The 25,588-nt window shown below is 45.4% G+C and overlaps 20 non-coding genes across 20 annotated transcripts; all 20 read right to left on the bottom strand.

Moving 5' to 3' along the window:
* Nucleotides 1-4,922: 4,922 nt before the first annotated feature.
* LOC135034712 (U1 spliceosomal RNA) lies at nt 4,923-5,085 on the bottom strand. The gene has a single exon (XR_010229865.1). It is a non-coding gene; the product is annotated as a U1 spliceosomal RNA (small nuclear RNA).
* Nucleotides 5,086-5,237: 152 nt separating this feature from the next.
* Nucleotides 5,238-5,401, bottom strand: LOC135034658 (U1 spliceosomal RNA). Its single transcript, XR_010229816.1, has one exon. It is a non-coding gene; the product is annotated as a U1 spliceosomal RNA (small nuclear RNA).
* A 671-nt stretch (nt 5,402-6,072) lies between these two features.
* On the bottom strand, nt 6,073-6,235 carry LOC135034742 (U1 spliceosomal RNA). The gene has a single exon (XR_010229891.1). It is a non-coding gene; the product is annotated as a U1 spliceosomal RNA (small nuclear RNA).
* A 153-nt stretch (nt 6,236-6,388) lies between these two features.
* On the bottom strand, nt 6,389-6,550 carry LOC135034661 (U1 spliceosomal RNA). The gene has a single exon (XR_010229819.1). It is a non-coding gene; the product is annotated as a U1 spliceosomal RNA (small nuclear RNA).
* Nucleotides 6,551-7,221: 671 nt separating this feature from the next.
* On the bottom strand, nt 7,222-7,384 carry LOC135034682 (U1 spliceosomal RNA). Its single transcript, XR_010229839.1, has one exon. It is a non-coding gene; the product is annotated as a U1 spliceosomal RNA (small nuclear RNA).
* Nucleotides 7,385-7,536: 152 nt separating this feature from the next.
* Nucleotides 7,537-7,700, bottom strand: LOC135034804 (U1 spliceosomal RNA). Its single transcript, XR_010229933.1, has one exon. It is a non-coding gene; the product is annotated as a U1 spliceosomal RNA (small nuclear RNA).
* Nucleotides 7,701-8,376: 676 nt separating this feature from the next.
* LOC135034740 (U1 spliceosomal RNA) lies at nt 8,377-8,539 on the bottom strand. The gene has a single exon (XR_010229890.1). It is a non-coding gene; the product is annotated as a U1 spliceosomal RNA (small nuclear RNA).
* A 153-nt stretch (nt 8,540-8,692) lies between these two features.
* Nucleotides 8,693-8,854, bottom strand: LOC135034815 (U1 spliceosomal RNA). The gene has a single exon (XR_010229943.1). It is a non-coding gene; the product is annotated as a U1 spliceosomal RNA (small nuclear RNA).
* A 671-nt stretch (nt 8,855-9,525) lies between these two features.
* Nucleotides 9,526-9,688, bottom strand: LOC135034681 (U1 spliceosomal RNA). The gene has a single exon (XR_010229838.1). It is a non-coding gene; the product is annotated as a U1 spliceosomal RNA (small nuclear RNA).
* A 152-nt stretch (nt 9,689-9,840) lies between these two features.
* LOC135034644 (U1 spliceosomal RNA) lies at nt 9,841-10,004 on the bottom strand. The gene has a single exon (XR_010229803.1). It is a non-coding gene; the product is annotated as a U1 spliceosomal RNA (small nuclear RNA).
* Nucleotides 10,005-10,676: 672 nt separating this feature from the next.
* On the bottom strand, nt 10,677-10,839 carry LOC135034686 (U1 spliceosomal RNA). Its single transcript, XR_010229842.1, has one exon. It is a non-coding gene; the product is annotated as a U1 spliceosomal RNA (small nuclear RNA).
* Nucleotides 10,840-10,991: 152 nt separating this feature from the next.
* On the bottom strand, nt 10,992-11,155 carry LOC135034800 (U1 spliceosomal RNA). Its single transcript, XR_010229929.1, has one exon. It is a non-coding gene; the product is annotated as a U1 spliceosomal RNA (small nuclear RNA).
* Nucleotides 11,156-11,827: 672 nt separating this feature from the next.
* Nucleotides 11,828-11,990, bottom strand: LOC135034726 (U1 spliceosomal RNA). The gene has a single exon (XR_010229876.1). It is a non-coding gene; the product is annotated as a U1 spliceosomal RNA (small nuclear RNA).
* A 152-nt stretch (nt 11,991-12,142) lies between these two features.
* Nucleotides 12,143-12,306, bottom strand: LOC135034719 (U1 spliceosomal RNA). The gene has a single exon (XR_010229871.1). It is a non-coding gene; the product is annotated as a U1 spliceosomal RNA (small nuclear RNA).
* Nucleotides 12,307-12,976: 670 nt separating this feature from the next.
* On the bottom strand, nt 12,977-13,139 carry LOC135034680 (U1 spliceosomal RNA). Its single transcript, XR_010229837.1, has one exon. It is a non-coding gene; the product is annotated as a U1 spliceosomal RNA (small nuclear RNA).
* Nucleotides 13,140-13,291: 152 nt separating this feature from the next.
* Nucleotides 13,292-13,455, bottom strand: LOC135034643 (U1 spliceosomal RNA). Its single transcript, XR_010229802.1, has one exon. It is a non-coding gene; the product is annotated as a U1 spliceosomal RNA (small nuclear RNA).
* Nucleotides 13,456-14,127: 672 nt separating this feature from the next.
* LOC135034738 (U1 spliceosomal RNA) lies at nt 14,128-14,290 on the bottom strand. The gene has a single exon (XR_010229888.1). It is a non-coding gene; the product is annotated as a U1 spliceosomal RNA (small nuclear RNA).
* A 152-nt stretch (nt 14,291-14,442) lies between these two features.
* Nucleotides 14,443-14,606, bottom strand: LOC135034799 (U1 spliceosomal RNA). Its single transcript, XR_010229928.1, has one exon. It is a non-coding gene; the product is annotated as a U1 spliceosomal RNA (small nuclear RNA).
* A 672-nt stretch (nt 14,607-15,278) lies between these two features.
* Nucleotides 15,279-15,441, bottom strand: LOC135034724 (U1 spliceosomal RNA). Its single transcript, XR_010229875.1, has one exon. It is a non-coding gene; the product is annotated as a U1 spliceosomal RNA (small nuclear RNA).
* A 152-nt stretch (nt 15,442-15,593) lies between these two features.
* LOC135034802 (U1 spliceosomal RNA) lies at nt 15,594-15,757 on the bottom strand. The gene has a single exon (XR_010229931.1). It is a non-coding gene; the product is annotated as a U1 spliceosomal RNA (small nuclear RNA).
* Nucleotides 15,758-25,588: the final 9,831 nt, after the last annotated feature.

Raw genomic sequence — 25,588 nt, 5'->3', positions numbered from 1 at the left:
TTGCTGAACTTCAAATTCGCACTTCTCCAGCTTCGCCCCAAGCCGGTGGTCTCTGAGTTTCTGGAGGACTAAGCGTACATGCTTCCGATGTTCCTCCAGGGAATGGGAGAAGATTAGGATGTCATCTAAGTATACAACTAAGAATCTATCCAAATATTCCCTGAGCACATCATTCATGAAATCCTGGAAGACTGCCGGGGCATTACAGAGCCCAAAAGGCATCACCAAATATTCATAATGCCCTGAGTGGGTATTAAAGGCAGTCTTCCATTCATCCCCCTCTCTTATTCGGATTAGATTGTACGCACCGCGTAGGTCAATCTTAGAAAAAATGGTGGCAGTACGAAGCTGGTCAAACAAGACCGAAATGAGAGGCAGTGGGTATGAGTTTTTAATCGTGATACGGTTCAATTCCCTGAAGTCGATGCAGGGTCGCAACGAACCGTCCTTTTTACCCACGAAGAAGAACCCCGACCCAACTGGAGACTGTGAAGGTCTGATAAATCCCTTAGCCAAGTTCTCCTGAATGTACTCTGCCATAGCCTGAGTCTCAGGACGTGACAGGGAGTACAACCTGCTCTTGGGAAGCTTAGCATTTGGCAACAAATCAATGGCACAGTCATAGGGGCGATGGGGAGGTAGTACCTCTGCAACTTTTTTGGAGAACACGTCCGCAAAATCTGCATAACACCCTGGCAATCCTGGCAAACTTAGCTGCGAGAGCCTGACTGGAAGGCTCAAGCAACTCCTGAAACAATCAGTACCCCAACTAAGAATCTCCCCAGAGACCCAGTCAAATTGAGGATTGTGGGCCCTTAACCAGGGTAACCCCAACACCAATGGGGCAAAAGTACAGACAGTCACATAAAAGGACAATTTTTCAGAGTGTGTGGCTCCAATAAACAAAGAAATCTGGCTAGTGCAAGAGGTAATTTTACCTTGGGATAATGGTTCCCCGTTTAACCCACAAATCTCAATTTCCGATGCCAAGGGTACTAAGGGAACAGAGTGTTTCAGGGCGAATTGGCGGTCCATAAAAACCCCGTCGGCCCCACTGTCCACAAAGGCCTTAGTCTTGACAGTTTGACCGAGGATCTTCAAGGTCACCGGAATGATAAAAGTCTTCTTGGGAAATTCTGACTTCTGGCCTGACAGGATATTTCCCATCACCCTCAGGCCCTGAAGTTTTCCGGCTTTTCTGGGCATGATACTACCACATGACCTTTATTCCCACAGTACAAACACAAGCCCTGCTGTCTCCTCCGCGTCTTCTCACGCGAGGAGAGGCGGGTAGCCCCAATCTGCATAGGCTCCTCAGAAAATTCCTCAGAGTCTGAGGTTCCCTTGGGAAGGAAGGAAATCTCAGTCTCCCTTTCAAGCCTACGCTCTCTCAGCCGTCTATCCACCCGGATGGATAACTGCATGAGCTGATCCAAGCTATCAGGCAAGGGATATTGTACCAGTTGGTCCTTTATCTGGTTAGAAAGACCTCTTCGGTACTGGTGTCTCAGGGCTGGGTCATTCCACTGGGTATCATGGGCCAACCTCCGAAACTCCGTACAGTAAACCTCAACTGGCCTTCGCCCTTGCTTAAGGATCGAAATCTGAGCCTCGGCTGAGGCCGTCTTGTCAGGGTCATCATACAACATGCCCAGTGCCGTAAAAAAAGCATCAACACTTTTAAGCGACGGACAGTCAGGCTGCAACCCATATGCCCAGACCTGTGGGTCTCCTTGTAGCAAGGAAATCACTATGCCCACCCGCTGAATCTCCGACCCAGAAGACTGAGGCCTAAGCCGGAAGTATAGCTTGCAGCTCTCCTTGAAACAAAAGAACTGCGAGTGATCTCCAGAAAAACGATCCGGGAGATTTACTTTCGGCTCCTTAACCCCTGCAGGTGCTGCTGCTGCGGGAGCTCCGCCAGCAGCCTGGGAGGTGTGCATTTTAATGGACAAATCATTAAATTGTCGAGTCAGGACCTGCACCTGATCGACCACCTGTTGCAACGTATTTTGAGGGGTATGCTCCATATTCCCACAAAATTTCTACAGGAGTATTAGGCTGCTGAATATGTTATGCACACCAGTGCCTGCAGGAAAGTACTGGTGTCAGAACTGTTATGCACTCCAGTGTCTGCAGGAATGTACTGGTGTTTGAACTGTTATGCAAAACAAATGGACTCACAGACAAACTGGGGAATATGACATAACGTACACAGAAGGTGATAGGGTAACAAAATACACACAAAGTGAACAGAGAAGCCCAGAGGCTAAGGAACTGGGTATCTCCCTTGTATTAGAACTGCTCAGATGGAAATAGCAAGATGTTGTGTTTTAATACGTAGAGAACCCGAAATGCTGTTGCTAAGGGCAACAGCAAAACCCTAAAGGGTTACCAACGGGTGTGGCAGTAAACTCCTTGGTCAGAGATGGAATGATAGACACAAGGAGAGACTCCACAATCCTGATTCTCACTTGCAGTGCACAGGTTTTAGCTTACTGCCACTAAACTGACCCCTGACACCTAGCACAGTGAGACAGGATTAGACAGGCAAGTCTTAGAATACAGCCGCAAACTTGCTAAGTTCACAGAGTAGTAACAGAACCCCAGCAAGCTAAACGACTGACTCCAGTCTTACTGCTAGGTCTGGATTGGCAGAGTGTAATACCAAATCCCCAGGCCTATTTGCAGTAAGCAACAAACAAATACAAAGCTACACAGTACTGGCTAACTTTCATGAACTGACTAACCAACAAAGATTCAGCAGCATCTGCTTACCCTGAAAAGAGGCCTTATAAAGCAGGTGCTGTCCACGCCCCACTCAGACCTCACAGACTGTGAGCACAAAAACCAGCACCGGATCCCCTGCCGTGCACAGAGCCTATAACCACTGCACAGCAAAAGACCCGAACCGGAGTATCAGCTGCGCTCAGGTTACTCCACTAGCACTTGTCTCCCGGTTGCCATGACGACGTGGCAGCACAGGGCAGGAGACCCTAACAATTCCTCCCTGCCGTGGGGTAGAGACCTCCTTTTGCTCGGTCTCAAATTGCTTTTTCCCCTTCACCGCTGTCTTTACATCAGACGTCCGCCGTGATGTAGCTCGTTCATGAACGGGCTTATATCTCAGCAATCAGAGTGTCCGGTAGTCACCTTCCTTACGCGTTTCTCCGCTGTTATCCAAGAGCGGTTTCGTCAGAGGATACATCAGCAGCCTAGCAGGCTCTTTATAAAATGCACCGGACCAATAGCATTACTAATTAGTTGATTGGATACATACATGTACTAATTGGATGCATACATGTAATGACTCACATATGGAACAACTTTCTAATTGCAATTGCACATATAAAGGCATTTCATAATATAAAAATAAGCAACATGGTGATTAAAAATAATAATAAAATAAGCAACAAGGTGGTTTAAAAAATAACAGAAAATATATAATCTATATACAGATTAACCTCTAATCTTTCAATCATTACCTCATATCTATAATCACATATACATAATTCAGAGACTCAGCACTAAGGATCCCCATTTACTTATATAAAACCTTTTAGGGTAACATAAATCCATGTCACTACTAAAGCCGCTCTCGTGGCGCAGGGGAAACATCACCTGCACTCTATGCAGCGAGTCCCATGTTCGAATCCAACCCGCTCAGCTTAATATCCATATTATTTATTTACTTTTAATGGGATCATTCTATCAATTCATTTTTACCTTTAATTTTTGTTAATATTATTTCTATATTTCATTAAATTAACCCCTGGAATAATTACATTGCTGCTTAAACAACAAAAAGAATTGAATAAAAAATAAATATTAAACAGACAATTTAAGGATTTGAAGATTTAAAGATTTAAAGATTTTAAAATTTAAAACAGGGAGGGGGGGGGAAGGGAGGGGGGCTTTTTGGGAGAAGGAGGGGAAAAAAATAAAATAAAAATAAATATATATATATATATAGAACCAAGAGAAAGTGTAAAAAGAGGATGGAGGAAGAAATCTGATGTTCATCATTACTAGTGGATTTTACTAAAGAACTTTAAAGGAACATACACAACAGGATTATACAGTTTCATCCTAAGAGGAAAGCTGTTCCCAAAATAGCTACTTCTAATAATTTTGTTTATTTATTAAACATACAATAAATGGATATTCAATAAATAATATATTAGGTAAATCAATAGATAAAATCTTCAGAGACTGCCAATGTTGTTCAGTTCGATGGTCTCATTCAGACCATCAGGTGTAAGGGTACCCAAAGAAAAAATCCAAAATGCCTCCCTTGTCAAGTAAAGGAGATTCAACTGAGGCAGCACAAGGGAACTCTCATCTGGGGACAACAACTGCAGGGAGAACACATATTTTCAGATGAACATGGGAGGGCAGAAGGCTGCCTAATACTGAAGCACCCCCAAACAACAAACCAAATGCAACAACTAGTACAAGCATTCCTGGGGGAAGGCCTGCAGCAGATGGATTTGCATATGGTGATGTCATCCAAGCAGTGGGTCAAAGTTGGCTTCAACCCTAGTCTGCATATGAAAAGAGAAAAGGGGCGTGCAGGGCATGGCGGCCTTTTGCGGTGCTTGGATGACCCCCAGTTCGCATTAAACACCTCCACCCTACTTCGGTGTGGGGCTCATGTTGGCTATGCCCCAGCCCCTGAAGCATTCAAGCTGATTACTTGCAGCAGCTGGGCAATGTAATAGCTCCAGAGCTGCTCTGTAAGGCAAGTAAAAGGGTGTGGGCCCTGCAGCACTACCTGTAGTTCGCATTGTGCATTGGAAGGCACAAAGTAAGCAGACGGGAGAAGTCAAGATAGGGCGCAAGGGCATAGAAGGGAGCGGCTCAAGAAAAGAGAAGTGGAAACAGACAGCAAACTAGGCTGGAGAGAGACCTGAGACAAAGAGATCTGAATTATACGAGAGCCGACCAGGGGAAACACAAATTATGCAGTCAAGTTTCCCACATTTGGGGAAATCGCAGGAGCAGCACACCCAGAGTGCAATGGGTGAGCCTTGCCCTGGGAGAAGAACCTTCATGATCATAGTATCTCACCTGGTAGGTAAGTAGGAGTTGGGCTAGAGCTGGGGAGGGTCGCTGCTCGGGCACCCCCCTGTCAAGTGAAGGAGATCCAACTGAGGCAGCACAAGAGAACTCTCGAAAGAAGAACAAGGCTAGAGGAAGATCTGAGACAAAGAAATCTGGCTTTTACCAGAGCTGACCAGAGGAAAGCACAAACACAGTCCCCCACTACCACAAATAATGCAGTCGAGTTTCCAACATTTGGGGAAATCACAGGGGTCAGCATACCCAGAATGCAATGAATGAACCTCACCCTGGGAGAACAGTCTACATGACCATGGTATCTCCTATGCAAAATAAGTATGATTTGGGATAGGGCTGGGGAGGGCCGCTGCTCAGGCACATCTCTGTCAAGTAAAGGAGATTCAACTGAGGCAGCACAAGGGAACTCTCATCTGGGGACAACAACTGCAGGGAGAACACATATTTTCAGATGAACATGGGAGGGCAGAAGGCTGCCTAATACTGAAGCACCCCCAAACAACAAACCAAATGCAACAACTAGTACAAGCATTCCTGGGGGAAGGCCTGCAGCAGATGGATTTGCATATGGTGATGTCATCCAAGCAGTGGGTCAAAGTTGGCTTCAACCCTCGTCTGCATATGAAAAGAGAAAAGGGGCGTGCAGGGCATGGCGGCCTTTTGCGGCGCTTGGATGACCCCTAGTTCGCATTAAACACCTCCTCCCTACTTCGGTGTGGGGCTCATGTTGGCTATGCCCCAGCCCCTGAAGCATTCAAGCTGATTACTTGCAGCAGCTGGGCACTGTAATAGCTCCAGAGCTGCTCTGTAAGGCAAGTAAAAGGGTGTGGGCCCTGCAGCACTACCTGTAGTTCGCATTGTGCGTTGGAAGGCACAAAGTAAGCAGACGGGAGAAGTCAAGATAGGGCGCAAGGGCATAGAAGGGAGCGGCTCAAGAAAAGAGAAGTGGAAACAGACAGCAAACTAGGCTGGAGAGAGACCTGAGACAAAGAGATCTGAATTATATGAAAGCCGACCAGTGGAAACACAAATTATGCAGTCAAGTTTCACACATTTGGGGAAATCACAGGGGCAGCACACCCAGAGTGCAATGGGTGAGCCTTGCCCTGGGAGAAGCACCTTCATGATCATAGTATCTCACCTGGCAGGTAAGTAGGAGTTGGGCTAGAGCTGGGGAGGGTCGCTGCTCGGGCACCCCCCTGTCAAGTGAAGGAGATACAACTGAGGCAGCACAAGGGAACTCTCGAAAGAAGAACAAGGCTAGAGGAAGATCTGAGACAAAGAAATCTGACTTTTACCAGAGCTGACCAGAGGAAAGCACAAACACAGTCCCCACTACCACAAATAATGCAGTCAAGTTTCCCACATTTGGGGAAATCACAGGGATCAGCATACCCAGAATGCAATGAATGAACCTCACCATGGGAGAACAATCTTCATGACCATGGTATCTCCTATGCAAAATAAGTATGATTTGGGATAGGGCTGGGGAGGGCCGCTGCTCAGGCACATCTCTGTCAAGTAAAGGAGATTCAACTGAGGCAGCACAAGGGAACTCTCATCTGGGGACAACAACTGCAGGGAGAACACATATTTTCAGATGAACATGGGAGGGCAGAAGGCTGCCTAATACTGAAGCACCCCCAAACAACAAACCAAATGCAACAACTAGTGCAAGCATTCCTGGGGGAAGGCCTGCAGCAGATGGATTTGCATATGGTGATGTCATCCAAGCAGTGGGTCAAAGTTGGCTTCAACCCTCGTCTGCATATGAAAAGAGAAAAGGGGCATGCAGGGCATGGCGGCCTTTTGCGGCGCTTGGATGACCCCTAGTTCGCATTAAACACCTCCACCCTCCTTCGGTGTGGGGCTCATGTTGGCTATGCCCCAGCCCCTGAAGCATTCAAGCTGATTTCTTGCAGCAGCTGGGCACTGTAATAGCTCCAGAGCTGCTCTGTAAGGCAAGTAAAAGGGTGTGGGCCCTGCAGCACTACCTGTAGTTCGCATTGTGCGTTGGAAGGCACAAAGTAAGCAAACGGGAGAAGTCAGGATAGTGCGCAAGGGCATAGAAGGGAGCGGCTCAAGAAAAGAGAAGTGAAAACAGACAGCAAACTAGGCTTGAGAGAGACCTGAGACAAAGAGATCTGAATTATACGAGAGCCGACCAGGGGAAACACAAATTATGCAGTCAAGTTTCCCACATTTGGGGAAATCGCAGGAGCAGCACACCCAGAGTGCAATGGGTGAGCCTTGCCCTAGGAGAAGCACCTTCATGATCATAGTATCTCACCTGGCAGGTAAGTAGGAGTTGGGCTAGAGCTGGGGAGGGTCGCTGCTCAAGCACCCCCCTGTCAAGTGAAGGAGATCCAAATGAGGCAGCACAAGGGAACTCTCAAAGGAAGAATAAGGCTAGAGGAAGAAATGAGACAAAGAAATCTGACTTTTACCAGAGCTGACCAGAGGAAAGCACAAACACAGTCCCCCACTACTACAAATAATGCAGTCAAGTTTCCCACATTTGGGGAAATCACAGGGGTCAGCATACCCAGAATGCAATGAATGAACCTCACCCTGGGAGAACAATCTTCATGACCATGGTATCTCCTATGCAAAATAAGTATGATTTGGGATAGGGCTGGGGAGGGCCGCTGCTCAGGCACATCTCTGTCAAGTAAAGGAGATTCGACTGAGGCAGCACAAGGGAACTCTCATCTGGGGACAACAACTGCAGAGAGAACACATATTTTCAGATGAACATGGGAGGGCAGAAGGCTGCCTAATACTGAAGCACCCCCAAACAACAAACCAAATGCAACAACTAGTACAAGCATTCCTGGGGGAAGGTCTTGCAGAAGACGGATTTGCATACAGTGATGTCATCCAAGCAGTGGGCCAAAGTTGGCTGGAACCCTCATCTGCATATGAAAAGAGAAAAGGGGTATGCAGGGCATGGCGGCCTTTTGCGGCGCTTGGATGACCCTTAGTTCGCATTAAACACCCCCACCCTCCTTCGGTGTGGGGCTCATGTTGGCAATGCCCCAGCCCCTGAAGCATTCAAGCTGATTTCTTGCAGCAGCTTGGCACTGTAACAGCTCCAGAGCTGCTCTGTAAGGCAAGAAAAAAGTTGTGGGCCCTGCAGCACTACCTGTAGTTTGCATTGTGCATTGGAAGGCCCAAAGTAAGCAGACAGGAGGAGAAGTCAGGATAGTGCACAAGGGTATAGAAGGGAGGGGCTCAAAAAAAAAAGAAGTGGAAACAGACAGCAAACTAGGCTGGAGAGAGACCTGAGACAAAGAGATCTGAACTATATGAAAGCCGACCAGTGGAAACACAAATTATGCAGTCAAGTTTCACACATTTGGGGAAATCACAGGGGCAGCACACCCAGAGTGCAATGGGTGAGCCTTGCCCTGGGAGAAGCACCTTCATGATCATAGTATCTCACCTGGCAGGTAAGTAGGAGTTGGGCTAGAGCTGGGGAGGGTCGCTGCTCGGGCACCCCCCTGTCAAGTGAAGGAGATACAACTGAGGCAGCACAAGGGAACTCTCGAAAGAAGAACAAGGCTAGAGGAAGATCTGAGACAAAGAAATCTGACTTTTACCAGAGCTGACCAGAGGAAAGCACAAACACAGTCCCCACTACCACAAATAATGCAGTCAAGTTTCCCACATTTGGGGAAATCACAGGGATCAGCATACCCAGAATGCAATGAATGAACCTCACCCTGGGAGAACAATCTTCATGACCATGGTATCTCCTATGCAAAATAAGTATGATTTGGGATAGGGCTGGGGAGGGCCGCTGCTCAGGCACATCTCTGTCAAGTAAAGGAGATTCAACTGAGGCAGCACAAGGGAACTCTCATCTGGGGACAACAACTGCAGGGAGAACACATATTTTCAGATGAACATGGGAGGGCAGAAGGCTGCCTAATACTGAAGCACCCCCAAACAACAAACCAAATGCAACAACTAGTGCAAGCATTCCTGGGGGAAGGCCTGCAGCAGATGGATTTGCATATGGTGATGTCATCCAAGCAGTGGGTCAAAGTTGGCTTCAACCCTCGTCTGCATATGAAAAGAGAAAAGGGGCGTGCAGGGCATGGCGGCCTTTTGCGGCGCTTGGATGACCCCTAGTTCGCATTAAACACCTCCACCCTCCTTCGGTGTGGGGCTCATGTTGGCTATGCCCCAGCCCCTGAAGCATTCAAGCTGATTTCTTGCAGCAGCTGGGCACTGTAACAGCTCCAGAGCTGCTCTGTAAGGCAAGTAAAAGGGTGTGGGCCCTGCAGCACTACCTGTAGTTCGCATTATGCGTTGGAAGGCACAAAGTAAGCAAACGGGAGAAGTCAGGATAGTGCGCAAGGGCATAGAAGGGAGCGGCTCAAGAAAAGAGAAGTGAAAACAGACAGCAAACTAGGCTTGAGAGAGACCTGAGACAAAGAGATCTGAATTATACGAGAGCCGACCAGGGGAAACACAAATTATGCAGTCAAGTTTCCCACATTTGGGGAAATCGCAGGAGCAGCACACCCAGAGTGCAATGGGTGAGCCTTGCCCTAGGAGAAGCACCTTCATGATCATAGTATCTCACCTGGCAGGTAAGTAGGAGTTGGGCTAGAGCTGGGGAGGGTCGCTGCTCAAGCACCCCCCTGTCAAGTGAAGGAGATCCAAATGAGGCAGCACAAGGGAACTCTCAAAGGAAGAATAAGGCTAGAGGAAGAAATGAGACAAAGAAATCTGACTTTTACCAGAGCTGACCAGAGGAAAGCACAAACACAGTCCCCCACTACTACAAATAATGCAGTCAAGTTTCCCACATTTGGGGAAATCACAGGGGTCAGCATACCCAGAATGCAATGAATGAACCTCACCCTGGGAGAACAATCTTCATGACCATGGTATTTCCTATGCAAAATAAGTATGATTTGAGATAGGGCTGGGGAGGGCCGCTGCTCAGGCACATCTCTGTCAAGTAAAGGAGATTCAACTGAGGCAGCACAAGGGAACTCTCATCTGGGGACAACGACTGCAGGGAGAACACATATTTTCAGATGAACATGGGAGGGCAGAAGGCTGCCTAATACTGAAGCACCCCCAAACAACAAACCAAATGCAACAACTAGTACAAGCATTCCTGGGGGAAGGCCTGCAGCAGATGGATTTGCATATGGTGATGTCATCCAAGCAGTGGGTCAAAGTTGGCTTCAACCCTCGTCTGCATATGAAAAAAGAAAAGGGGCGTGCAGGGCATGGCGGCCTTTTGCGGCGCTTGGATGACCCCTAGTTCGCATTAAACACCTCCACCCTACTTCGGTGTGGGGCTCATGTTGGCTATGCCCCAGCCCCTGAAGCATTCAAGCTGATTACTTGCAGCAGCTGGGCACTGTAATAGCTCCAGAGCTGCTCTGTAAGGCAAGTAAAAGGGTGTGGGCCCTGCAGCACTACCTGTAGTTCGCATTGTGCGTTGGAAGGCACAAAGTAAGCAGACGGGAGAAGTCAGGATAGTGCACAAGGGTATAGAAGGGAGGGGCTAAAAAAAAGAAGAAGTGGAAACAGACAGCAAACTAGGCTGGAGAGAGACCTGAGACAAAGAGATCTGAATTATATGAAAGCCGACCAGTGGAAACACAAATTATGCAGTCAAGTGTCCCACATTTGGGGAAATCGCAGGAGCAGCACACCCAGAGTGCAATGGGTGAGCCTTGCCCAGGGAGAAGCACCTTCCTGATCATAGTATCTCACCTGGCAGGTAAGTAGGAGTTGGGCTAGAGTTGGGGAGGGTCGCTGCTCGGGCACCCCCCTGTCAAGTGAAGGAGATCCAACTGAGGCAGCACAAGGGAACTCTCGAAAGAAGAACAAGGCTAGAGGAAGATCTGAGACAAATAAATCTGACTTTTACCAGAGCTGACCAGAGGAAAGCACAAACACAGTCCCCCACTACCACAAATAATGCAGTCGAGTTTCCCACGTTTGGGGAAATCACAGGGGTCAGCATACCCAGAATGCAATGAATGAACCTCACCCTGGGAGAACAATCTTCATGACCATGGTATCTCTTATGCAAAATAAGTATGATTTGGGATAGGGCTGGGGAGGGCCGCTGCTCAGGCACATCTCTGTCAAGTAAAGGAGATTCAACTGAGGCAGCACAAGGGAACTCTCATCTGGGGACAACAACTGCAGGGAGAACACATATTTTCAGATGAACATGGGAGGGCAGAAGGCTGCCTAATACTGAAGCACCCCCAAATAACAAACCAAATGCAACAACTAGTACAAGCATTCCTGGGGGAAGGTCTGCAGAAGATGGATTTGCATACAGTGATGTCATCCAAGCAGTGGGCCAAAGTTGGCTGGAACCCTCATCTGCATATGAAAAGAGAAAAGGGGTATGCAGGGCATGGCGGCCTTTTGCGGCGCTTGGATGACCCTTAGTTCGCATTAAACACCCCCACCCTCCTTCGGTGTGGGGCTCATGTTGGCAATGCCCCAGCCCCTGAAGCATTCAAGCTAATTTCTTGCAGCAGCTTGGCACTGTAACAGCTCCAGAGCTGCTCTGTAAGGCAAGTAAAAGGGTGTGGGCCCTGCAGCACTACCTGTAGTTTGCATTGTGCATTGGAAGGCACAACGTAAGCAGACAGGAGGAGGTCAGGATAGCGCACAAGGGTATAGAAGGGAAGGGCTCAAAAAAAAAGAAGTGGAAACAGGCAGCAAACTAGGCTGGAGAGAGACCTGAGACAAAGAGATCTGAATTATATGAAAGCCGACCAGTGGAAACACAAATTATGCAGTCAAGTTTCCCACATTTGGGGAAATCACAGGGGCAGCACACCCAGAGTGCAATGGGTGAGCCTTGCCCTAGGAGAAGCACCTTCATGATCATAGTATCTCACCTGGCAGATAAGTAGGAGTTGGGCTAGAGCTGGGGAGGGTCGCTGCTCAAGCACCCCCCTGTCAAGTGAAGGAGATCCAACTGAGGCAGCACAAGGTAACTCTCGAAAGAGGAACAAGGCTAGAGGAAGATCTGAGACAAAGAAATCTGACATTTACCAGAGGTGACCAGAGGAAAGCACAAACACAGTCCCCCACTATCACAAATAATGCAGTCGAGTTTCCCACATTTGGGGAAATCACAGGGGTCAGCATACCCAGAATGCAATGAATGAACCTCACCCTGGGAGAACAATCTTCATGACCATGGTATCTCCTATGCAAAATAAGTATGATTTGGGATAGGGCTGGGGAGGGCCGCTGCTCAGGCACATCTCTGTCAAGTAAAGGAGATTCAACTGAGGCAGCACAAGGGAACTCTCATCTGGGGACAACAACTGCAGGGAGAACACATATTTTCAGATGAACATGGGAGGGCAGAAGGCTGCCTAATACTGAAGCACCCCCAAACAACAAACCAAATGCAACAACTAGTGCAAGCATTCCTGGGGGAAGGCCTGCAGCAGATGGATTTGCATATGGTGATGTCATCCAAGCAGTGGGTCAAAGTTGGCTTCAACCCTCGTCTGCATATGAAAAGAGAAAAGGGGCGTGCAGGGCATGGCAGCCTTTTGCGGCGCTTGGATGACCCCTAGTTCGCATTAAACACCTCCACCCTCCTTCGGTGTGGGGCTCATGTTGGCTATGCCCCAGCCCCTGAAGCATTCAAGCTGATTTCTTGCAGCAGCTGGGCACTGTAACAGCCCCAGGCTGCTCTGTAAGGCAAGTAAAAGGGTGTGGGCCCTGCAGCACTACCTGTAGTTCGCATTGTGCGTTGGAAGGCACAAAGTAAGCAAACGGGAGAAGTCAGGATAGTGCGCAAGGGCATAGAAGGGAGCGGCTCAAGAAAAGAGAAGTGAAAACAGACAGCAAACTAGGCTTGAGAGAGACCTGAGACAAAGAGATCTGAATTATACGAGAGCCGACCAGGGGAAACACAAATTATGCAGTCAAGTTTCCCACATTTGGGGAAATCGCAGGAGCAGCACACCCAGAGTGCAATGGGTGAGCCTTGCCCTAGGAGAAGCACCTTCATGATCATAGTATCTCACCTGGCAGGTAAGTAGGAGTTGGGCTAGAGCTGGGGAGGGTCGCTGCTCAAGCACCCCCCTGTCAAGTGAAGGAGATCCAAATGAGGCAGCACAAGGGAACTCTCAAAGGAAGAATAAGGCTAGAGGAAGAAATGAGACAAAGAAATCTGACTTTTACCAGAGCTGACCAGAGGAAAGCACAAACACAGTCCCCCACTACTACAAATAATGCAGTCAAGTTTCCCACATTTGGGGAAATCACAGGGGTCAGCATACCCAGAATGCAATGAATGAACCTCACCCTGGGAGAACAATCTTCATGACCATGGTATTTCCTATGCAAAATAAGTATGATTTGAGATAGGGCTGGGGAGGGCCGCTGCTCAGGCACATCTCTGTCAAGTAAAGGAGATTCAACTGAGGCAGCACAAGGGAACTCTCATCTGGGGACAACGACTGCAGGGAGAACACATATTTTCAGATGAACATGGGAGGGCAGAAGGCTGCCTAATACTGAAGCACCCCCAAACAACAAACCAAATGCAACAACTAGTACAAGCATTCCTGGGGGAAGGCCTGCAGCAGATGGATTTGCATATGGTGATGTCATCCAAGCAGTGGGTCAAAGTTGGCTTCAACCCTCGTCTGCATATGAAAAAAGAAAAGGGGCGTGCAGGGCATGGCGGCCTTTTGCGGCGCTTGGATGACCCCTAGTTCGCATTAAACACCTCCACCCTACTTCGGTGTGGGGCTCATGTTGGCTATGCCCCAGCCCCTGAAGCATTCAAGCTGATTACTTGCAGCAGCTGGGCACTGTAATAGCTCCAGAGCTGCTCTGTAAGGCAAGTAAAAGGGTGTGGGCCCTGCAGCACTACCTGTAGTTCGCATTGTGCGTTGGAAGGCACAAAGTAAGCAGACGGGAGAAGTCAGGATAGTGCACAAGGGTATAGAAGGGAGGGGCTAAAAAAAAGAAGAAGTGGAAACAGACAGCAAACTAGGCTGGAGAGAGACCTGAGACAAAGAGATCTGAATTATATGAAAGCCGACCAGTGGAAACACAAATTATGCAGTAAAGTGTCCCACATTTGGGGAAATCGCAGGAGCAGCACACCCAGAGTGCAATGGGTGAGCCTTGCCCAGGGAGAAGCACCTTCCTGATCATAGTATCTCACCTGGCAGGTAAGTAGGAGTTGGGCTAGAGTTGGGGAGGGTCGCTGCTCGGGCACCCCCCTGTCAAGTGAAGGAGATCCAACTGAGGCAGCACAAGGGAACTCTCGAAAGAAGAACAAGGCTAGAGGAAGATCTGAGACAAATAAATCTGACTTTTACCAGAGCTGACCAGAGGAAAGCACAAACACAGTCCCCCACTACCACAAATAATGCAGTCGAGTTTCCCACGTTTGGGGAAATCACAGGGGTCAGCATACCCAGAATGCAATGAATGAACCTCACCCTGGGAGAACAATCTTCATGACCATGGTATCTCTTATGCAAAATAAGTATGATTTGGGATAGGGCTGGGGAGGGCCGCTGCTCAGGCACATCTCTGTCAAGTAAAGGAGATTCAACTGAGGCAGCACAAGGGAACTCTCATCTGGGGACAACAACTGCAGGGAGAACACATATTTTCAGATGAACATGGGAGGGCAGAAGGCTGCCTAATACTGAAGCACCCCCAAATAACAAACCAAATGCAACAACTAGTACAAGCATTCCTGGGGGAAGGTCTGCAGAAGATGGATTTGCATACAGTGATGTCATCCAAGCAGTGGGCCAAAGTTGGCTGGAACCCTCATCTGCATATGAAAAGAGAAAAGGGGTATGCAGGGCATGGCGGCCTTTTGCGGCGCTTGGATGACCCTTAGTTCGCATTAAACACCCCCACCCTCCTTCGGTGTGGGGCTCATGTTGGCAATGCCCCAGCCCCTGAAGCATTCAAGCTAATTTCTTGCAGCAGCTTGGCACTGTAACAGCTCCAGAGCTGCTCTGTAAGGCAAGTAAAAGGGTGTGGGCCCTGCAGCACTACCTGTAGTTTGCATTGTGCATTGGAAGGCACAACGTAAGCAGACAGGAGGAGGTCAGGATAGCGCACAAGGGTATAGAAGGGAAGGGCTCAAAAAAAAAGAAGTGGAAACAGGCAGAAAACTAGGCTGGAGAGAGACCTGAGACAAAGAGATCTGAATTATATGAAAGCCGACCAGTGGAAACACAAATTATGCAGTCAAGTTTCCCACATTTGGGGAAATCACAGGGGCAGCACACCCAGAGTGCAATGGGTGAGCCTTGCCCTAGGAGAAGCACCTTCATGATCATAGTATCTCACCTGGCAGATAAGTAGGAGTTGGGCTAGAGCTGGGGAGGGTCGCTGCTCAAGCACCCCCCTGTCAAGTGAAGGAGATCCAACTGAGGCAGCACAAGGTAACTCTCGAAAGAGGAACAAGGCTAGAGGAAGATCTGAGACAAAGAAATCTGACTTTTACCAGAGGTGACCAGAGGAAAGCACAAACACAGTCCCCCACTATCACAAATAATGCAGTCGAGTTTCCCACATTTGGGGAAATCACAGGGGTCAGCATACCAAGAATGCAATGAATGAACCTCACCCTGGGAGAACAATCTTCATGACCATGGTATCTCCTATGCAAAATAAGTATGATTTGGGATAGGGCTGGGGAGGGCCGCTGCTCAGGCATATCTCTGTCAAGTAAAGGAGATTCAACTGAGGCAGCACAAGGGAACTCTCATCTGGGGACAACAACTGCAGGTACAAGACAGCTTTTCCTTGCCAATATCTCTCTTTTGCAAAGAGCTACGCATTGGAAAATTCAGGGCTATACCGTGTAGATGAAGCACTAACAGGAGGCTTTAAAATTTTAATTCTAGTGTCCTTCGTTTGGGAGAAAAATGCAAAGGTACAAGACAGCTTTTCCTTGCCAATATCTCTCTTTTGCAAAGAGCTACGCATTGGAAAATTCAGGGCTATGTCGTGTAGATGAAGCCCTAACAGAAGGCTTTAAAATTTTCATTCTAGTGTCCTTCGATTGGGAGAAAAATGCAAAGGTACAAGACAGCTTTTCCTTGCCAATATCTCTCTTTTGCAAAGAGCTACGCATTGGAAAATTCAGGGCTATGCCGTGTAGATGAAGCCCTAACAGGAGGCTTTAAAATTTTCTTTCTAGTGTCCTTCGTTTGGGAGAAAAATGCAAAGGTACAAGACAGCTTTTCCTTGCCAATATCTCTCTTTTGCAAAGAGCTGCGCATTGGAAAATTCAGGGTTATGCCGTGTAGATGATAGCCTAACAGGAGGCTTTAAAATTTTCTTTCTAGTGTCCTTCGTTTGGGAGAAAAATGTAAAGGTACAAGACAGCTTTTCCTTGCCAATATCTCTCTTTTGCAAAGAGCTGCGCATTGGAAAATTCAGGGCTATGCCGTGTAGATGATGGCCTAACAGGAGGCTTTAAAATTTTCTTTCTAGTGTCCTTCGTTTGGGAGAAAAATGCAAAGGTACAAGACAGCTTTTCCTTGCCAATATCTCTCTTTTGCAAAGAGCTGCGCATTGGAAAATTCAGGGCTATGCCGTGTAGATGATGGCCTAACAGGAGGCTTTAAAATTTTCTTTCTAGTGTCCTTCGTTTGGGAGAAAAATGCAAAGGTACAAGACAGCTTTTCCTTGCCAATATCTCTCTTTTGCAAAGAGCTGCGCATTGGAAAATTCAGGGTTATGCCGTGTAGATGATAGCCTAACAGGAGGCTTTAAAAATTTCTTTCTAGTGTCCTTCGTTTGGGAGAAAAATGCAAAGGTACAAGACAGCTTTTCCTTGCCAATATCTCTCTTTTGCAAAGAGCTGCGCATTGGAAAATTCAGGGCTATGCCGTGTAGATGATGGCCTAACAGGAGGCTTTAAAATTTTCTTTCTAGTGTCCTTCGTTTGGGAGAAAAATGCAAAGGTACAAGACAGCTTTTCCTTGCCAATATCTCTCTTTTGCAAAGAGCTGCGCATTGGAAAATTCAGGGTTATGCCGTGTAGATGATAGCCTAACAGGAGGCTTTAAAATTTTCTTTCTAGTGTCCTTCGTTTGGGAGAAAAATGCAAAGGTACAAGACAGCTTTTCCTTGCCAATATCTCTCTTTTGCAAAGAGCTGCGCATTGGAAAATTCAGGGCTATGCCGTGTAGATGATGGCCTAACAGGAGGCTTTAACATTTTCTTTCTAGTGTCCTTCGTTTGGGAGAAAAATGCAAAGGTACAAGACAGCTATTCCTTGCCAATATCTCTCTTTTGCAAAGAGCTACGCATTGGAAAATTCAGGGCTATACCGTGTAGATGAAGCACTAACAGGAGGCTTTAAAATTTTCATTCTAGTGTCCTTCGTTTGGGAGAAAAATGCAAAGGTACAAGACAGCTTTTCCTTGCCAATATCTCTCTTTTGCAAAGAGCTACGCATTGGAAAATTCAGGGCTATACCGTGTAGATGAAGCACTAACAGGAGGCTTTAAAATTTTCATTCTAGTGTCCTTCGTTTGGGAGAAAAATGCAAAGGTACAAGACAGCTTTTCCTTGCCAATATCTCTCTTTTGCAAAGAGCTACGCATTGGAAAATTCAGGGCTATGCCGTGTAGATGATGGCCTAACAGGAGGCTTTAACATTTTCTTTCTAGTGTCCTTCGTTTGGGAGAAAAATGCAAAGGTACAAGACAGCTTTTCCTTGCCAATATCTCTCTTTTGCAAAGAGCTACGCATTGGAAAATTCAGGGCTATACCGTGTAGATGAAGCACTAACAGGAGGCTTTAAAATTTTCATTCTAGTGTCCTTCGTTTGGGAGAAAAATGCAAAGGTACAAGACAGCTTTTCCTTGCCAATATCTCTCTTTTGCAAAGAGCTACGCATTGGAAAATTCAGGGCTATACCGTGTAGATGAAGCACTAACAGGAGGCTTTAAAATTTTCATTCTAGTGTCCTTCGTTTGGGAGAAAAATGCAAAGGTACAAGACAGCTTTTCCTTGCCAATATCTCTCTTTTGCAAAGAGCTACGCATTGGAAAATTCAGGGCTATGCCGTGTAGATGATGGCCTAACAGGAGGCTTTAAAATTTTCTTTCTAGTGTCCTTCGTTTGGGAGAAAAATGCAAAGGTACAAGACAGCTTTTCCTTGCCAATATCTCTCTTTTGCAAAGAGCTAAGCATTGGAAAATTCAGGGCTATACCGTGTAGATGAAGCACTAACAGGAGGCTTTAAAATTTTCATTCTAGTGTCCTTCGTTTGGGAGAAAAATGCAAAGGTACAAGACAGCTTTTCCTTGCCAATATCTCTCTTTTGCAAAGAGCTACGCATTGGAAAATTCAGGGCTATGCCGTGTAGATGATGGCCTAACAGGAGGCTTTACATTTTTCTTTCTAGTGTCCTTCGTTTGGGAGAAAAATGTAAAGGTACAAGACAGCTTTTCCTTGCCAATATCTCACTTTTGCAAAGAGCTGCGCATTGGAAAATTCAGGGCTATACCGTGTAGATGAAGCACTAACAGGAGGCTTTAAAATTTTCTTTCTAGTGTCCTTCGTTTGGGAGAAAAATGCAAAGGTACAAGACAGCTTTTCCTTGCCAATATCTCTCTTTTGCAAAGAGCTACGCATTGGAAAATTCAGGGCAATGCCGTGTAGATGATGGCCTAACAGGAGGCTTTAAAATTTTCTTTCTAGTGTCCTTCGTTTGGGAGAAAAATGCAAAGGTACAAGACAGCTTTTCCTTGCCAATATCTCTCTTTTGCAAAGAGCTACGCATTGGAAAATTCAGGGCTATGCCGTGTAGATGATAGCCTAACAGGAGGCTTTAAAATTTTCTTTCTAGTGTCCTTCGTTTGGGAGAAAAATGCAAAGGTACAAGACAGCTTTTCCTTGCCAATATCTCTCTTTTGCAAAGAGCTGCGCATTGGAAAATTCAGGGTTATGCCGTGTAGATGATAGCCTAACAGGAGGCTTTAAAATTTTCTTTCTAGTGTCCTTCGTTTGGGAGAAAAATGCAAAGGTACAAGACAGCTTTTCCTTGCCAATATCTCTCTTTTGCAAAGAGCTACGCATTGGAAAATTCAGGGCTATGCCGTGTAGATGATGGCCTAACAGGAGGCTTTAAATTTTTCTTTCTAGTGTCCTTCGTTTGGGAGAAAAATGCAAAGGTACAAGACAGCTTTTCCTTGCCAATATCTCTCTTTTGCAAAGAGTTACGCATTGGAAAATTCAGGGCTATGCAGTGTAGATGATGGCCTAACAGGAGGCTTTAAAATTTTCTTTCTAGTGTCCTTCGTTTGGGAGAAAAATGCAAAGGTACAAGACAGCTTTTCCTTGCCAATATCTCTCTTTTGCAAAGAGCTACGCATTGGAAAATTCAGGGCTATACCGTGTAGATGAAGCACTAACAGGAGGCTTTAAAATTTTCATTCTAGTGTCCTTCGTTTGGGAGAAAAATGCATAGGTACAAGACAGCTTTTCCTTGCCAATATCTCTCTTTTGCAAAGAGCTACGCATTGGAAAATTCAGGGCTATACCGTGTAGATGAAGCACTAACAGGAGGCTTTAAAATTTTCATTCTAGTGTCCTTCGTTTGGGAGAAAAATGCAAAGGTACAAGACAGCTTTTCCTTGCCAATATCTCTCTTTTGCAAAGAGCTACGCATTGGAAAATTCAGGACTATACCGTGTAGATGAAGCACTAACAGGAGGCTTTAAAATTTTAATTCTAGTGTCCTTCGTTTGGGAGAAAAATGCAAAGGTACAAGACAGCTTTTCCTTGCCAATATCTCTCTTTTGCAAAGAGCTACGCATTGGAAAATTCAGGGCTATGTCGTGTAGATGAAGCCCTAACAGAAGGCTTTAAAATTTTCATTCTAGTGTCCTTCGTTTGGGAGAAAAATGTAAAGGTACAAGACAGCTTTTCCTTGCCAATATCTCACTTTTGCAAAGAGCTGCGCATTGGAAAATTCAGGGCTATACCGTGTAGATGAAGCACTAACAGGAGGCTTTAAAATTTTCATTCTAGTGTCCTTCGTTTGGGAGAAAAATGCAAAGGTACAAGACAGCTTTTCCTTGCCAATATCAATCTTTTGCAAAGAGCTACGCATTGGAAAATTCAGGGCTATACCGTGTAGATGAAGCACTAACAGGAGGCTTTAAAATTTTCATTCTAGTGTCCTTCGTTTGGGAGAAAAATGCAAAGGTACAAGACAGCTTTTCCTTGCCAATATCTCTCTTTTGCAAAGAGCTACGCATTGGAAAATTCAGGGCTATGCCGTGTAGATGATGGCCTAACAGGAGGCTTTACATTTTTCTTTCTAGTGTCCTTCGTTTGGGAGAAAAATGTAAAGGTACAAGACAGCTTTTCCTTGCCAATATCTCACTTTTGCAAAGAGCTGCGCATTGGAAAATTCAGGGCTATACCGTGTAGATGAAGCACTAACAGGAGGCTTTCAAATTTTCTTTCTAGTGTCCTTCGTTTGGGAGAAAAATGCAAAGGTACAAGACAGCTTTTCCTTGCCAATATCTCTCTTTTGCAAAGAGCTACGCATTGGAAAATTCAGGGCTATGCCGTGTAGATGATGGCCTAACAGGAGGCTTTAAAATTTTCTTTCTAGTGTCCTTCGTTTGGGAGAAAAATGCAAAGGTACAAGACAGCTTTTCCTTGCCAATATCTCTCTTTTGCAAAGAGCTACGCATTGGAAAATTCAGGGCTATACAGTGTAGATGAAGCACTAACAGGAGGCTTTAAAATTTTCATTCTAGTGTCCTTCGTTTGGGAGAAAAATGCAAAGGTACAAGACAGCTTTTCCTTGCCAATATCTCTCTTTTGCAAAGAGCTGCGCATTGGAAAATTCAGGGTTATGCCGTGTAGATGATAGCCTAACGGGAGGCTTTAAAATTTTCTTTCTAGTGTCCTTCGTTTGGGAGAAAAATGCAAAGGTACAAGACAGCTTTTCCTTGCCAATATCTCTCTTTTGCAAAGAGCTACGCATTGGAAAATTCAGGGCTATGCCGTGTAGATGATGGCCTAACAGGAGGCTTTAAATTTTTCTTTCTAGTGTCCTTCGTTTGGGAGAAAAATGCAAAGGTACAAGACAGCTTTTCCTTGCCAATATCTCTCTTTTGCAAAGAGTTACGCATTGGAAAATTCAGGGCTATGCAGTGTAGATGATGGCCTAACAGGAGGCTTTAAAATTTTCTTTCTAGTGTCCTTCGTTTGGGAGAAAAATGCAAAGGTACAAGACAGCTTTTCCTTGCCAATATCTCTCTTTTGCAAAGAGCTACGCATTGGAAAATTCAGGGCTATACCGTGTAGATGAAGCACTAACAGGAGGCTTTAAAATTTTCATTCTAGTGTCCTTCGTTTGGGAGAAAAATGCAAAGGTACAAGACAGCTTTTCCTTGCCAATATCTCTCTTTTGCAAAGAGCTACGCATTGGAAAATTCAGGGCTATACCGTGTAGATGAAGCACTAACAGGAGGCTTTAAAATTTTCATTCTAGTGTCCTTCGTTTGGGAGAAAAATGCAAAGGTACAAGACAGCTTTTCCTTGCCAATATCTCTCTTTTGCAAAGAGCTACGCATTGGAAAATTCAGGGCTATACCGTGTAGATGAAGCACTAACAGGAGGCTTTAAAATTTTAATTCTAGTGTCCTTCGTTTGGGAGAAAAATGCAAAGGTACAAGACAGCTTTTCCTTGCCAATATCTCTCTTTTGCAAAGAGCTACGCATTGGAAAATTCAGGGCTATGTCGTGTAGATGAAGCCCTAACAGAAGGCTTTAAAATTTTCATTCTAGTGTCCTTCGTTTGGGAGAAAAATGTAAAGGTACAAGACAGCTTTTCCTTGCCAATATCTCACTTTTGCAAAGAGCTGCGCATTGGAAAATTCAGGGCTATACCGTGTAGATGAAGCACTAACAGGAGGCTTTAAAATTTTCATTCTAGTGTCCTTCGTTTGGGAGAAAAATGCAAAGGTACAAGACAGCTTTTCCTTGCCAATATCAATCTTTTGCAAAGAGCTACGCATTGGAAAATTCAGGGCTATACCGTGTAGATGAAGCACTAACAGGAGGCTTTAAAATTTTCATTCTAGTGTCCTTCGTTTGGGAGAAAAATGCAAAGGTACAAGACAGCTTTTCCTTGCCAATATCTCTCTTTTGCAAAGAGCTACGCATTGGAAAATTCAGGGCTATGCCGTGTAGATGATGGCCTAACAGGAGGCTTTACATTTTTCTTTCTAGTGTCCTTCGTTTGGGAGAAAAATGTAAAGGTACAAGACAGCTTTTCCTTGCCAATATCTCACTTTTGCAAAGAGCTGCGCATTGGAAAATTCAGGGCTATACCGTGTAGATGAAGCACTAACAGGAGGCTTTCAAATTTTCTTTCTAGTGTCCTTCGTTTGGGAGAAAAATGCAAAGGTACAAGACAGCTTTTCCTTGCCAATATCTCTCTTTTGCAAAGAGCTACGCATTGGAAAATTCAGGGCTATACAGTGTAGATGAAGCACTAACAGGAGGCTTTAAAATTTTCATTCTAGTGTCCTTCGTTTGGGAGAAAAATGTAAAGGTACAAGACAGCTTTTCCTTGCCAATTTCTCACTTTTGCAAAGAGCTGCGCATTGGAAAATTCAGGGCTATGCCGTGTAGATGATGGCCTAACAGGAGGCTTTAAAATTTTCTTTCTAGTGTCCTTCGTTTGGGAGAAAAATGCAAAGGTACAAGACAGCTTTTCCTTGCCAATATCTCTCTTTTGCAAAGAGCTACGCATTGGAAAATTCAGGGCTATGCCGTGTAGATGATAGCCTAACAGGAGGCTTTAAAATTTTCTTTCTAGTGTCCTTCGTTTGGGAGAAAAATGCAAAGGTACAAGACAGCTTTTCCTTGCCAATATCTCTCTTTTGCAAAGAGCTACGCATTGGAAAATTCAGGGCTATGCCGTGTAGATGATGGCCTAACAGGAGGCTTTAAATTTTTCTTTCTAGTGTCCTTCGTTTGGGAGAAAAATGTAAAGGTACAAGACAGCTTTTCCTTGCCAATATCTCACTTTTGCAAAGAGCTGCGCATTGGAAAATTCAGGGCTATGCCGTGTAGATGATGGTCTAACAGGAGGCTTTAAAATTTTCTTTCTAGTGTCCTTCGTTTGGGAGAAAAATGTAAAGGTACAAGACAGCTTTTCCTTGCCAATATCTCACTTTTGCAAAGAGCTGCGCATTGGAAAATTCAGGGCTATGCCGTGTAGATGATGGCCTAACAGGAGGCTTTAAAATTTTCTTTCTAGTGTCCTTCGTTTGGGAGAAAAATGCAAAGGTACAAGACAGCTTTTCCTTGCCAATATCTCTCTTTTGCAAAGAGCTACGCATTGGAAAATTCAGGGTTATGCCGTGTAGATGATAGCCTAACAGGAGGCTTTAAAATTTTCTTTCTAGTGTCCTTCGTTTGGGAGAAAAATGCAAAGGTACAAGACAGCTTTTCCTTGCCAATATCTCTCTTTTGCAAAGAGCTACGCATTGGAAAATTCAGGGCTATGCCGTGTAGATGATGGCCTAACAGGAGGCTTTAAATTTTTCTTTCTAGTGTCCTTCGTTTGGGAGAAAAATGTAAAGGTACAAGACAGCTTTTCCTTGCCAATATCTCACTTTTGCAAAGAGCTGCGCATTGGAAAATTCAGGGCTATGCCGTGTAGATGATGGTCTAACAGGAGGCTTTAAAATTTTCTTTCTAGTGTCCTTCGTTTGGGAGAAAAATGCAAAGGTACAAGACAGCTTTTCCTTGCCAATATCTCTCTTTTGCAAAGAGCTACGCATTGGAAAATTCAGGGCTATGCCGTGTAGATGATGGCCTAACAGGAGGCTTTAAAATTTTCTTTCTAGTGTCCTTCGTTTGGGAGAAAAATGTAAAGGTACAAGACAGCTTTTCCTGGCGAATATCTCACTTTTGCAAAGAGCTGCGCATTGGAAAATTCAGGGCTATGCCGTGTAGATGATGGCCTAACAGGAGGCTTTAAAATTTTCTTTCTAGTGTCCTTCGTTTGGGAGAAAAATGCAAAGGTACAAGACAGCTTTTCCTTGCCAATATCTCTCTTTTGCAAAGAGTTACGCATTGGAAAATTCAGGGCTATGCAGTGTAGATGATGGCCTAACAGGAGGCTTTAAATTTTTCTTTCTAGTGTCCTTCGTTTGGGAGAAAAATTTAAAGGTACAAGACAGCTTTTCCTTGCCAATATCTCACTTTTGCAAAGAGCTGCGCATTGGAAAATTCAGGGCTATGCCGTGTAGATGATGGCCTAACAGGAGGCTTTAAAATTTTCTTTCTAGTGTCCTTCGTTTGGGAGAAAAATGCAAAGGTACAAGACAGCTTTTCCTTGCCAATATCTCTCTTTTGCAAAGAGCTACGCATTGGAAAATTCAGGGCTATACCGTGTAGATGAAGCACTAACAGGAGGCTTTAAAATTTTCATTCTAGTGTCCTTCGTTTGGGAGAAAAATGCAAAGGTACAAGACAGCTTTTCCTAGCCAATATCTCTCTTTTGCAAAGAGCTACGCATTGGAAAATTCAGGGCTATGCCGTGTAGATGATGGCCTAACAGGAGGCTTTAAAATTTTCTTTCTAGTGTCCTTCGTTTGGGAGAAAAATGCAAAGGTACAAGACAGCTTTTCCTTGCCAATATCTCTCTTTTGCAAAGAGCTACGCATTGGAAAATTCAGGGCTATGCCGTGTAGATGATGGCCTAACAGGAGGCTTTAAAAATTTCTTTCTAGTGTCCTTCGTTTGGGAGAAAAATGCAAAGGTACAAGACAGCTTTTCCTTGCCAATATCTCTCTTTTGCAAAGAGCTGCGCATTGGAAAATTCAGGGCTATGCCGTGTAGATGATGGCCTAACAGGAGGCTTTAAAATTTTCTTTCTAGTGTCCTTCGTTTGGGAGAAAAATGCAAAGGTACAAGACAGCTTTTCCTTGCCAGTATCTCTCTTTTGCAAAGAGCTACGCATTGGAAAATTCAGGGCTATGCCGTGTAGATGAAGCACTAACAGGAGACTTTAAAATTTTCATTCTAGTGTCCTTAGTTTGGGAGAAAAATGTAAAGGTACAAGACAGCTTTTCCTTGCCAATTTCTCACTTTTGCAAAGAGCTGCGCATTGGAAAATTCAGGGCTATGCCGTGTAGATGAAGCACTAACAGGAGGCTTTAAAATTTTCTTTCTAGTGTCCTTCGTTTGGGAGAAAAATGCAAAGGTACAAGACAGCTTTTCCTTGCCAATATCTCTCTTTTGCAAAGAGCTACGCATTGGAAAATTCAGGGCTATGCCGTGTAGATGATGGCCTAACAGGAGGCTTTAAAATTTTCTTTCTAGTGTCCTTCGTTTGGGAGAAAAATGCAAAGGTACAAGACAGCTTTTCCTTGCCAATATCTCTCTTTTGCAAAGAGCTGCGCATTGGAAAATTCAGGGCTATGCCGTGTAGATGATGGCCTAACAGGAGGCT

The sequence above is a fragment of the Pseudophryne corroboree genome, unplaced genomic scaffold (assembly GCF_028390025.1).
Source record: "Pseudophryne corroboree isolate aPseCor3 unplaced genomic scaffold, aPseCor3.hap2 scaffold_585, whole genome shotgun sequence".
In the NCBI taxonomy this organism is placed as follows: Eukaryota; Metazoa; Chordata; class Amphibia; order Anura; family Myobatrachidae; genus Pseudophryne; species Pseudophryne corroboree.
The sequence above is the reverse complement of the archived record's forward strand: the minus strand, read 5'-3'. Positions and strand labels throughout refer to the sequence as shown.